Below are 10,000 nucleotides of genomic sequence, written 5' to 3' on the forward strand. Positions count from 1 at the left end.
TGAGTGAGATGGCTACTCGACCTGAAGAAAAGTCTAACTGGGCGCCACCTACAAAAAGTCATGTCTTGTTTATCTTGATATGAGATCACCATGCCCCGCACATATGGTTGTGATGCATGTGCCTGGTGTACCCTTATCAGACGGGTAGTCATGATGGGTATATTGGGCTTCGTATATTTTACCCCAATGTCACTTTGATGGCATGCACTGCTCTCTCACTCAATAATAATAATAATAATAATAATAATAATAATAATAATAATAATAATGATAATAATAATAATGATAATAATAATAATAATATAAAATAATAATAATAATAATAATAATAATAATAATCCTTTCCACTCGGGGCACAAGGCTTGAAATCTTTGGAAGATATTTTATCGACTCCGAAACGATGAAAGGTAAAGGCGAGTTCAAATAACGCCGAGGTCGACTTTCTCTTCATCCTTTCGGGATTGAGGAATGAACTACCCGTTCAGTAGTGGGGTCGACGTAATCGACTTATCCTCATCCCCCAAACTGCTAAAATTCGAAATCATCATCATAATCATCATCGTCGTCATCACCACCACCACCACCACCACCACCTTCATCATCATCATCATCATCATCATCATCATCACCACCACCACCACCCCCACCAACATCGTCATCAACATCATTACCACCAGCACCACCACCGCCATCATCATCATCTTCATCATCATCATAATCACCACCACCACTACCACCATCATCTTCGTCATCATCATCATCATTATTATTATTATTAGTAGTAGTTATAGTAATTATAAATAGTGAGCTTCAGACAAACAGTATTGAATGTTAAAAAAAGAATCTAAAGTGTATATAAGTGTGTGTGTGTGTATATATATAAAACTTAGATAAAACTTAGATATGTTTCTACCAAAGATTGGTCCAGGCCATGTCTAACTTAATAGCACCACCTGATAGGATTATTCGAATCCTGTTTAAGTCAAGTTTTGTTCAAGTAGTGAGTTCTTGTTGGGTGAGTTGTATCCTATATATATAAATATATATATAAATATATATATAGACACACACATATATATATATGTGTGTGGTGTGTGTGTGTGTGTGTGTGTGTGTGTGTGTGTGTGTGCGTATGTGTGTAGTTTTAAATGAGAGTCGAAGAGCCTCGTTGTAAAAGTGCTTAAGTGAAGAGAAGCAGACTGTTTGTTTCGTGTCGAAGAATATGCAAATTAGCCCGGAATTTGGATCCGAGTCGATGACCGTTGAACAAAACGTTTCAAGTTTCTCAGAGAGGATAATTGACTACACAGCTAATTGCTCGACTGCGTCAGTGTTTATATATATATATAGCTTACATACATACATACATATTTATATATGTATATATATATATATATATATATATTATATAATATATATATATATATATATATATATATATATACAGATTACACACACACACGCAATATATATATATACGCATACAAACACGGTATATATATTCTTTACTGTTTCAGTCATTTGACAGCGGCCATGCTGGAGCACCGCCTTCAGTCGAGCAAATTGACCACAGGGCTTATTGTTTGTAAGCCTAGTACTTTATCTATCGGGCTCGTTTTTTCCCGAACCGCTAAGTTACGGGGACGTAAACACACCAACATTGGTGGTTGTCAAGCGATGTTGGAAGGACAAAGACACACACACACGCACGCACACACATACACACACACACGCACACACACACACACACACATCTCACACACACACACATATATATATATATGTATATATATATATATATATATATATATATATATATATATATATATATATATACATGTATGTATATGTGTACATTCATATTTATTATATCAAAGACAATGTCTTTATGTGTTCGTGTATTACTTATACATTCGAAAACTGCTGCATCGATCATAATGAAATTTGGAACACAAAATCGAAGCCTAGGGAGAAGGGTAATGCTGTGTGTTTCATACAATTTCACGGACCAAAATTACTGAATGGAACCTTATGATATTTGAAACTTAGATTCAATGCATAAGGGCGAGTATAATGAAATATGTTTGGTTTTAATTTCAGATGGCTTAAAGGGGGCAGAACCCCCATGAAGATTCATAAATTTTCGACGTTGATGAAATTTCAACCATGGGTAATTGACACACATCAAGAAGTATTCTCAAAGTTTCCACTTCACATGAGGATTCTAAGACATCCTAATGAGGGCCTTAACTCCCAAATTTTAGTCATTTCTTTTATGATCCAAAACTAAGTCAAAAGTACTGAATGGATCTTTACGAAATTTGGAAATTGTATTCTATGCATAAGGGCAACAACGCCCATGACAATTCATATATTTTTGCTGTTGATGAAATTTTAACCATAGCTATTTGATACAAATGAAGTAATATTTATAAAATTTCATCTTCTTACAAGTTAGAAAGACCCCTCCATGGGGACTTAACACTCACAATTTTGTCATTTTATCTAAGCAAAGACGAATAGTTGTGCTCTTGGAAGCTGTGGGGTCATCCGAGCATAGAAGATGAGGATTATTTGTAATTCAATAGTTCAACAGTGTAAGAGTTTGCTATGACATGCACTTAGATTGTGATTTCTGCAATGTGCTGCATAAATTGTCAAGTAAATGAGAGGCATCTTTGCCTCCACTGATTCAGTTGCAAAGTGTTGAGTAAAGTTATTTGATTGCAGATTTCCTTTCAGTCTTTTATTATCACTGGATCACACATAGTCCCCACATGGTAACATTGATTTCAAGGCCTTCCCAGATGAGTGACTGCTTATTCAAAGACATTTATAGATTGTATATTTATTCTCTCCAGGTACGTATCACTATAGTGGTCATATGCAAACTCCAACTTTCATTTCTCCTTAGCCCTCACGTCACACAATTGTTAATGTTTATTTCAGTTGGGTCACGCCCTTCCAATTGCTATAGATTCGTAATGCATCTTACCATGGTGAGGAATACTACATTGGGAGTGTTAACGACTAGGGTACTGTAGCTGACTGCTTATTGTGATCATTCGTCTTTTGGTTTCCTGTAGCTTTGCTCTCGTTTACAAACCCAGTGAACATATATTTCCTATTTCAAAGAAATTCAAACAATAGATATAAGACCCAAGTTAAAAAGATTCTCAATAATTCAACGTCTCTGCTTGACATTAAGACACCCACCCCCAAGAGGGTCCTTAACTCTCACATTTTAGAGCTCCATGACCTCCATTTTTCAGGAGCAAAATCCTTTTAACAGGTTCTATAAGACTGGAATTTCGGGATATGCGCATAAAAATCAGTAGTATGGGATACATGTGGCATGATTACAAATTTTTTAGGGTGTGTAAAGAGGGGAACAACCCTCATTTGCAATTTTGATGAAACTCGAAACATAGATATTCCATTTCATTACAGAAAATATAACAGAAAAGTATATGTAACTCAGGCAACGCCGGGTAACTCTGCTAGTATATATATACTATATATGTGTGTGTGTGTATGTATATATATATATATATACATATGCACACACATATTCATACATATCTATCTATCTATCTATCTACGTACGTACATATGTATGTATATACGTACGAATATATCTCCGTACGCATATATATAAATATGTAACTTACGTAAGTATGTACATATGTATGCATACAAAAATTAGTTCAATCGATTTTCACCATAAATATTTTTAGATATGACATCGATGTGTATTTATAAAAAAAATCGCTAGAATTTCCAAGATTCTTGGCTTCTTTGTTAAAACCAAAAATATATGAGTGAAGTCATGTCAATCATTGCTTCCAACCAGTTACAGGAAGTTCTCTCCAAAGAATTTATTCCATCATTCTTTTAAATAGGAAACATTTTGTCAATCTTTGTGATTGGCAAAATGTGATTGTGTTTCTTTTCTTTATTCCGCCGAAGCCCATGCCCCGACCCCCCAACCTCCCGCGCTACTCCCGGTGTTTGATATTCCCAGACAAATTATAGATTATTGCTAAATGCCAATAAATAATAATCTAAAGTAGAAATCATATTTCGTTCATTAGTTTTATGACATAAAGACAGAACAATGGAAGACAGACGAGACAAAGGAGCGCCATATTAACGACTTGGATGTGTTGTTGTTGTTGATGTTGGTGGTGGTGGTGATGATGGTTGTAGTGGTTTTCGTAGTGGTTTTGGTAGTTTAGTTAGTTAGGCTGGATGAGGCAGAGGTGGAGGAGGAAGAGCAAGAAGGGAGGGATAATTGCTACGATGTCTTTATCGGTCTCACTCCCAACAATCTGATGAGATCAAAATGGTAAACCGCATACATAACACGCTCGTGCATAGATTTAATGTTTATACATATATGCATACATAGATACGCGCACACACACACACACACACACACACACACACACAATAGCACATCATCTCGAAAGAGTCCAGAAGCTGGCTACCCGCATGGTTCTTGGTCTCAAGCATTTGTCTTATGAAGAAAGGCTGAAGACGCTCGACCTTTATTCTCTAGAAAAACGCCGCCGCCGTGGTGATCTCATTCTCGCCCACAACATCATAAGCAGAAAGTGTAACCTCTCGAAAGAGCTGTTCTTCACTCCTGTTCCAGAGCGTCGGCTGCGGGGTCACTCCGAAAAGCTCTACCTGCGACGATTTCATTTCAATCGAAGGAGAGGAGCTTCCTCCGTCCGGGTTGCGGATCCGTGGAATAAGCTGCCGGACGAGATAGTGAAGATGCCGACGACCGCTCGGTTCAAAGTCTCTCTTGACCAGAAATGGCCTGAACTCTTTGCATAAACACCATCCCTGTACATAACTCCATGTCCCCCTACATGGCCTTGCTTTTTGCTTTTTGAGCCAAAAAATTAACTTAACTAACTTAACTTAACTTAACATACATATATTATGTACACACACATATTCTTTTACTTGTGCTAGGGGCCCCAACCTGAAGAAATTTAGTCAAATGAATTGACTCCAATATCTGTTACTTCTTAAAGACTGATACTTGTTTTATTAGGCCCTTGTTCTTAATTAATTCCGGCAATTTATCCATATATCTATAACACCCAGATATTTCTATTCACCGTTAAACAACGTTGCTAAAGATTATAAGGTCTGCCTTATTCTGTGACAGTAACTCCATCCCGCCCAAGAAGAGAAAGGTAAAACAAATTAACAATAAACCCTGGGTTCGATTTCTTCGACTTAACCCTTTAAGGCGGCGCTCCAGCATGGTCGCAGTCAAATGACTGAAACAAGTAACAGAATAAAAGAGTAAAAGAAGAATTATGACGAGCATATATATATACGTATGTATGTATGTATGTATGTATGTATGTACGTATGTATGTATGTATGTATGTATGTATGTATGTATGTATGTATGTATATATATATATATATGTAAGTATATGTGTGTGTGTGTGTGTGTGTGTGTGTACGTATATATATATATATAAGATATTCTATAATTATATACATAATTATAATCAGGGGTCAGCTAACATATTTTGTATAATCCACCTAAAAAGGGTTTTTAACGTACTGACTACTTCGTAAAATTATTAATTATTATTGAATAAATGAATGAATGAATTAATTAATTTTACCCTATATTATATATATATATATGTATATATATATATATATATATATATATATAATATATATATATATATATATATATATATATATATATATATATATATATAATACTACATATATACACAGTCGCTATATACTCGTGACTCAGGAAGACCATCAACTACCGTTGAAGTCATTGAGCACTCTGACAAGTTTACACATGCGCAATGCAATAGTGATGGACAGAGCGAATGAGTAGTCATCATCACTTCAGTGTATTAGTACTTTATTTGTCAGTTTTCATCATTACTCATTACCATAGGTTTCATGTTGGAGCTTTGTGGTTTTCGTTATGTATCATAAAAATGTAATTTCTGACGATGAATCCCGAATCTGCTATTCATTTATTCCAGAAAAATTTTCAATCAAGTATCTTTACAGAGAGACACACACACATTGCAGCTTCTCCGTTGGCAACGCCAGTAAAATTTCCCACGAATTGTTTGTTTTTGTTTTTTTCGTGGGATGTTCTTCCTTACAAATTTTTTTTCTCGTCACTGTTGCTAAAATCTCTATATCGTTCTAGAATCGAATTCCTTCTATTCTGAAAACAAACAATTATAGAACACGTGGTGGTTATACTCCTTGTGCGCATGCACAGCGCCTTTGGTTACGATGGAAAGAGAGTTCTTGGCAATCAGCTATGGAACACGTGATGCTTCTTTGCTTTGGTTACTATGGAAACAGAGTTGTTGGCCACGGTGATGTGTAAAATACTCGCTTCTGATTGGCTAAAATACCAAAATTTTGAAAATTTTAAAGGCTAATATCTTTTTTAATTATGGATTTATAGGAAAAAAGAATTTCCTTTTCAAAATTAGTATAGAAAACTTAATCCATATACCAAATTTGAAAATAATTGGAACAAAATTGTAAACATTGACGAAAGCCACGAAGATCCTTCATGTTTCATAATTCGCAATTTTCAAATGCTCCACTTATAAAATGGTGGTATACATCTATGTCTGTCTGTCTATCTATCTTTTTTTGTTTCACGATCCCTTTTGATCGGAATTCGATCCACTTTTTTCTTTCTTTTTATTTTTCCCTTCTCTTCTTCCCAAAAAGAAAAGCTCCACTTTGTATTTTGTCCCTTCTGTGTTCAGCCCTCCTCTCTCCCTCTCCCTCTCTCTTACTTTCTCTCCCCCTTCTCTCTCTCCCTCCATCGCCGTTTTTATGTGTGGATATATTTCTCTTTATGCGCACGAGGAACGGGAAAGTGTAAATGTCAATTATGTTCAATTAATTAACTCCAATGCCTCCCTCTCCGCCCTTCTCTCACTCTTTCTAACTGTAAATGTATATTTGCGCGCGCGCCTGCATATATGTTTGTGTACATATACCTCTAGCGCCAAAAGATACTCCCGCCAGAAACGTGCCAGATAATCAGCGTTCAAACAGTTGCGCCTAAATAGCTACGCCCAAACAGCTGCGCCCAAACAGCTGCGCCCAAACATCTTATTCCGTCACTAAAGCGACATTTTAGTCACCTTCTATAATGATTATTAATCAATTTGTGAAATGACAAAGACAAATGCAGAAAAGACTACGACAGACTCGTAATAAACTATATAAAATTGAGCCGAGAGTCAAGTATTTCGATGGGGCGATTGCCGGCCGAATATTCTGGAGAGAAGGGTTTTAAGTTTGTTTTCGATGTTAATCTCTATATATATAAACGGCAGTTTGTCTGTCTGTGTGGCTGTCAGGTTGTACCCTCACCCTGACCACGGCTTTCAACCGATTCTGATGAAACTTGACACACACATAGCCCAATGTCATAATTCAAAACTAACGCAGCGAAAATTTTGAAAAGTTCCCCCAGTTCTGAAAAAAATTGATAGATTCGACATGGGGTCGAGAATCTAAGCTTTCTATATGCGACACATTTTCTGTCGGGAGACAGCTAGGAACATCGTATATATAGAAGTATTCGAGTGAAGAGAAGACATTGCAACCTACACATGCGCCTTCGTTCCCTAGAGGGAAAGAACTAGATTGGGATTAGTCGTTGCCTACTAGGGGCTCTTACATACCCGGGCAACGTCGGGCTATGCTGCTAGTTTAAAATAATTGCAACAACAACCAGTAAGAAAAACACCCATCGCTTTGGAATGTAGGCAAACTTTTACTTTGAAAGAGAACTAACAAAGTCAACGAACTGAAAGCTAAACAAACTGCGATGCAGTTCACCAAGGTATAGGTAGTCTCTTTAAACATTGACAGATCTATTTACACGTAAGATCAACTCACACTGTTTTTGTTTTATTTTGCTTCGTTTCATTTTATTTGGGTTTTGGTTGTTTGGATATTTTTCAGGCTGGCGTCGATGTAGTTCTTGTTTTCACACGTTTGTTTGAAAGGTGAGGACGGTAGTAGAAGAAAACAGAACATAAAAAAAAAAAACACTGCTTTGTCCTTCCACTTATGTGTTGAGATTTGGCGATATCTCGTAAATATCCTTATTGCCACATGTTGAGACATGTGACCTAGTGGTTAACAGCGTTCTGTTCGCGATCTTATGGCTGTGAGTTCAATATTTGGACTGAGCAGCTAGCGATTATGAGATTAATTCTCATATCGGATCATAAGATCGTGAATTCAGTACCAGGATCGGGCGGCTAGCGACCATAAGGGCCACGTGGCTGGTGATCATAACGTAATTTAGTAGCTAGCAGTGTTCAACCTAGAAACCTGGACGTTATCAAAGAAGCTTGAGAGGCGGTTGGATGGAACCTACACTCGCCTCCTTATGAGAGCTCAAAATCTCTCGTGGAAGCGCCATCCAACCAAAATGCAAATATATGGGAAACTACCACCTGTGTCATCTCTTGTGAAAGGTAGGAGAGTCCAGTTTGCTGGACATTGTTGTAAAGCTGAAAACGAGGTAAATTCTACTCTTCTCCTCTGGAAGCCATCTACTCGCAATACCAGAGGGCGCACACTCTCCTACCCTGATGTAATCTCCAGGGATACAGGCATCCAGCAACAGGTCCTCCGTAATGCTATGATGGATCGTGAAGTCTGGCGTAGCATGATAAATTCCATTGTCTCGACCACGGTCGAACAATGATGATGATGAGTGTTCAGCTCACCACCATAAGGTCAAGAGTTCAATATTGGGATTGGGTGGCTAGCGATCACAAGATCAATTTCTCTATCGGGCGGCCAGCGACCATAATAAGGTCGAATGTTCTGCTTCCGGCTGAGTGGCTAGTGATCATAAAATCACGGGTTCAACTGCTGGCTCGGCCGGTATGTTGTGACCTTCAGTAAGGGACATCATTTCCATTGGCCCAGTCTACTCAACTGTAAATGAGTACCAGCTGTTTGCCACAAGTGCAGTCCTCTCTCTCCCCTTTCCCTCCACCCCCACGATTCGTAGAATGTTTTAGACAGACAACAAAATAACAATTTCGAGTAAACAATTCTGTGTTGAGCGTACAGTTGCACCCCGTCCCTGGAAGATGTCTCATCAGGCGGTGAAGCAACTCTGTAAATTATTTACATTATTTACATTTGACGGATATTTGTCCTCATCTTGTTCACACAAGCTTTCGGCTAATATACAGTCCAGCCTTCATCAGGTGTCTTGAGGAAATTTCGAAACTAGGTTCTCATTCCTAAGGTATTTTTCGATGTTTTCTTTTATTATTAATATTATTATTATTATTCAGGTCACTGCCTGGAATCAAACTCAGAATCTTGGGGTTAGTAACCCGTGCTCATAACCACTATGTCATATACCCGTGGGCATATAGCGGAGTGTAAATAATGTAAATAATGTACATAATTCCTCATCTCTTAAATATAGAACTGTAACTCTGTAAATGTTTCGACCCCCACTCCATATCGACAACAGATCTGTTTGGAGGTCACCCACTAATGTAAGCGATAAATCTCTCACCCAGCAGCACGAGGATGATGATTCGCAATACAATTTTTTAGATAGATAACAAAATATAGGATAAAATGAAGACCCTTCCCGAGTCATATAACCTCATAGGGCCGGTTTCCCGGTTTTAATGGCGTATATACTTCCCACCTGGACGGGATGCCGGTCCCTCGTAGGGTTACTCACTTTTGCCAGCCGAGTGGACTGGAGCAACGTGAATTGTTTTGCTCAAGAACACAACAAATTGCCCGGTCCAAGAATCGAAACCACAATTTTACAATCATGAGTCCAACATCCCTAACCACTGAGCCACGTGTCTCAAACAACAAAGTGACCTAATGTAAATGGAAGCTGATCTCTTAAAATACAAGAGAGACGTTAAAGTTTTTAGTTCGAGACCCAGATAAGGAA

At 37.7% G+C, this 10,000-nt stretch overlaps 1 long non-coding RNA gene across 1 annotated transcript in view; it reads right to left on the reverse strand.

The window, feature by feature from the left end:
- Positions 1-6,158: 6,158 nt before the first annotated feature.
- LOC118761649 overlaps positions 6,159-10,000 on the reverse strand; it is an 11,981-nt gene continuing 8,139 nt past the window's right edge. Inside the window, exon 3 of the long non-coding RNA XR_004997538.1 lies at positions 6,159-6,425. This is a non-coding gene — a long non-coding RNA (uncharacterized LOC118761649). The remainder of the gene's footprint in view (positions 6,426-10,000) is intronic.

The sequence above is a fragment of the Octopus sinensis genome, unplaced genomic scaffold (genome assembly GCF_006345805.1).
Source record: "Octopus sinensis unplaced genomic scaffold, ASM634580v1 Contig16032, whole genome shotgun sequence".
Taxonomy (NCBI): Eukaryota; Metazoa; Mollusca; class Cephalopoda; order Octopoda; family Octopodidae; genus Octopus; species Octopus sinensis.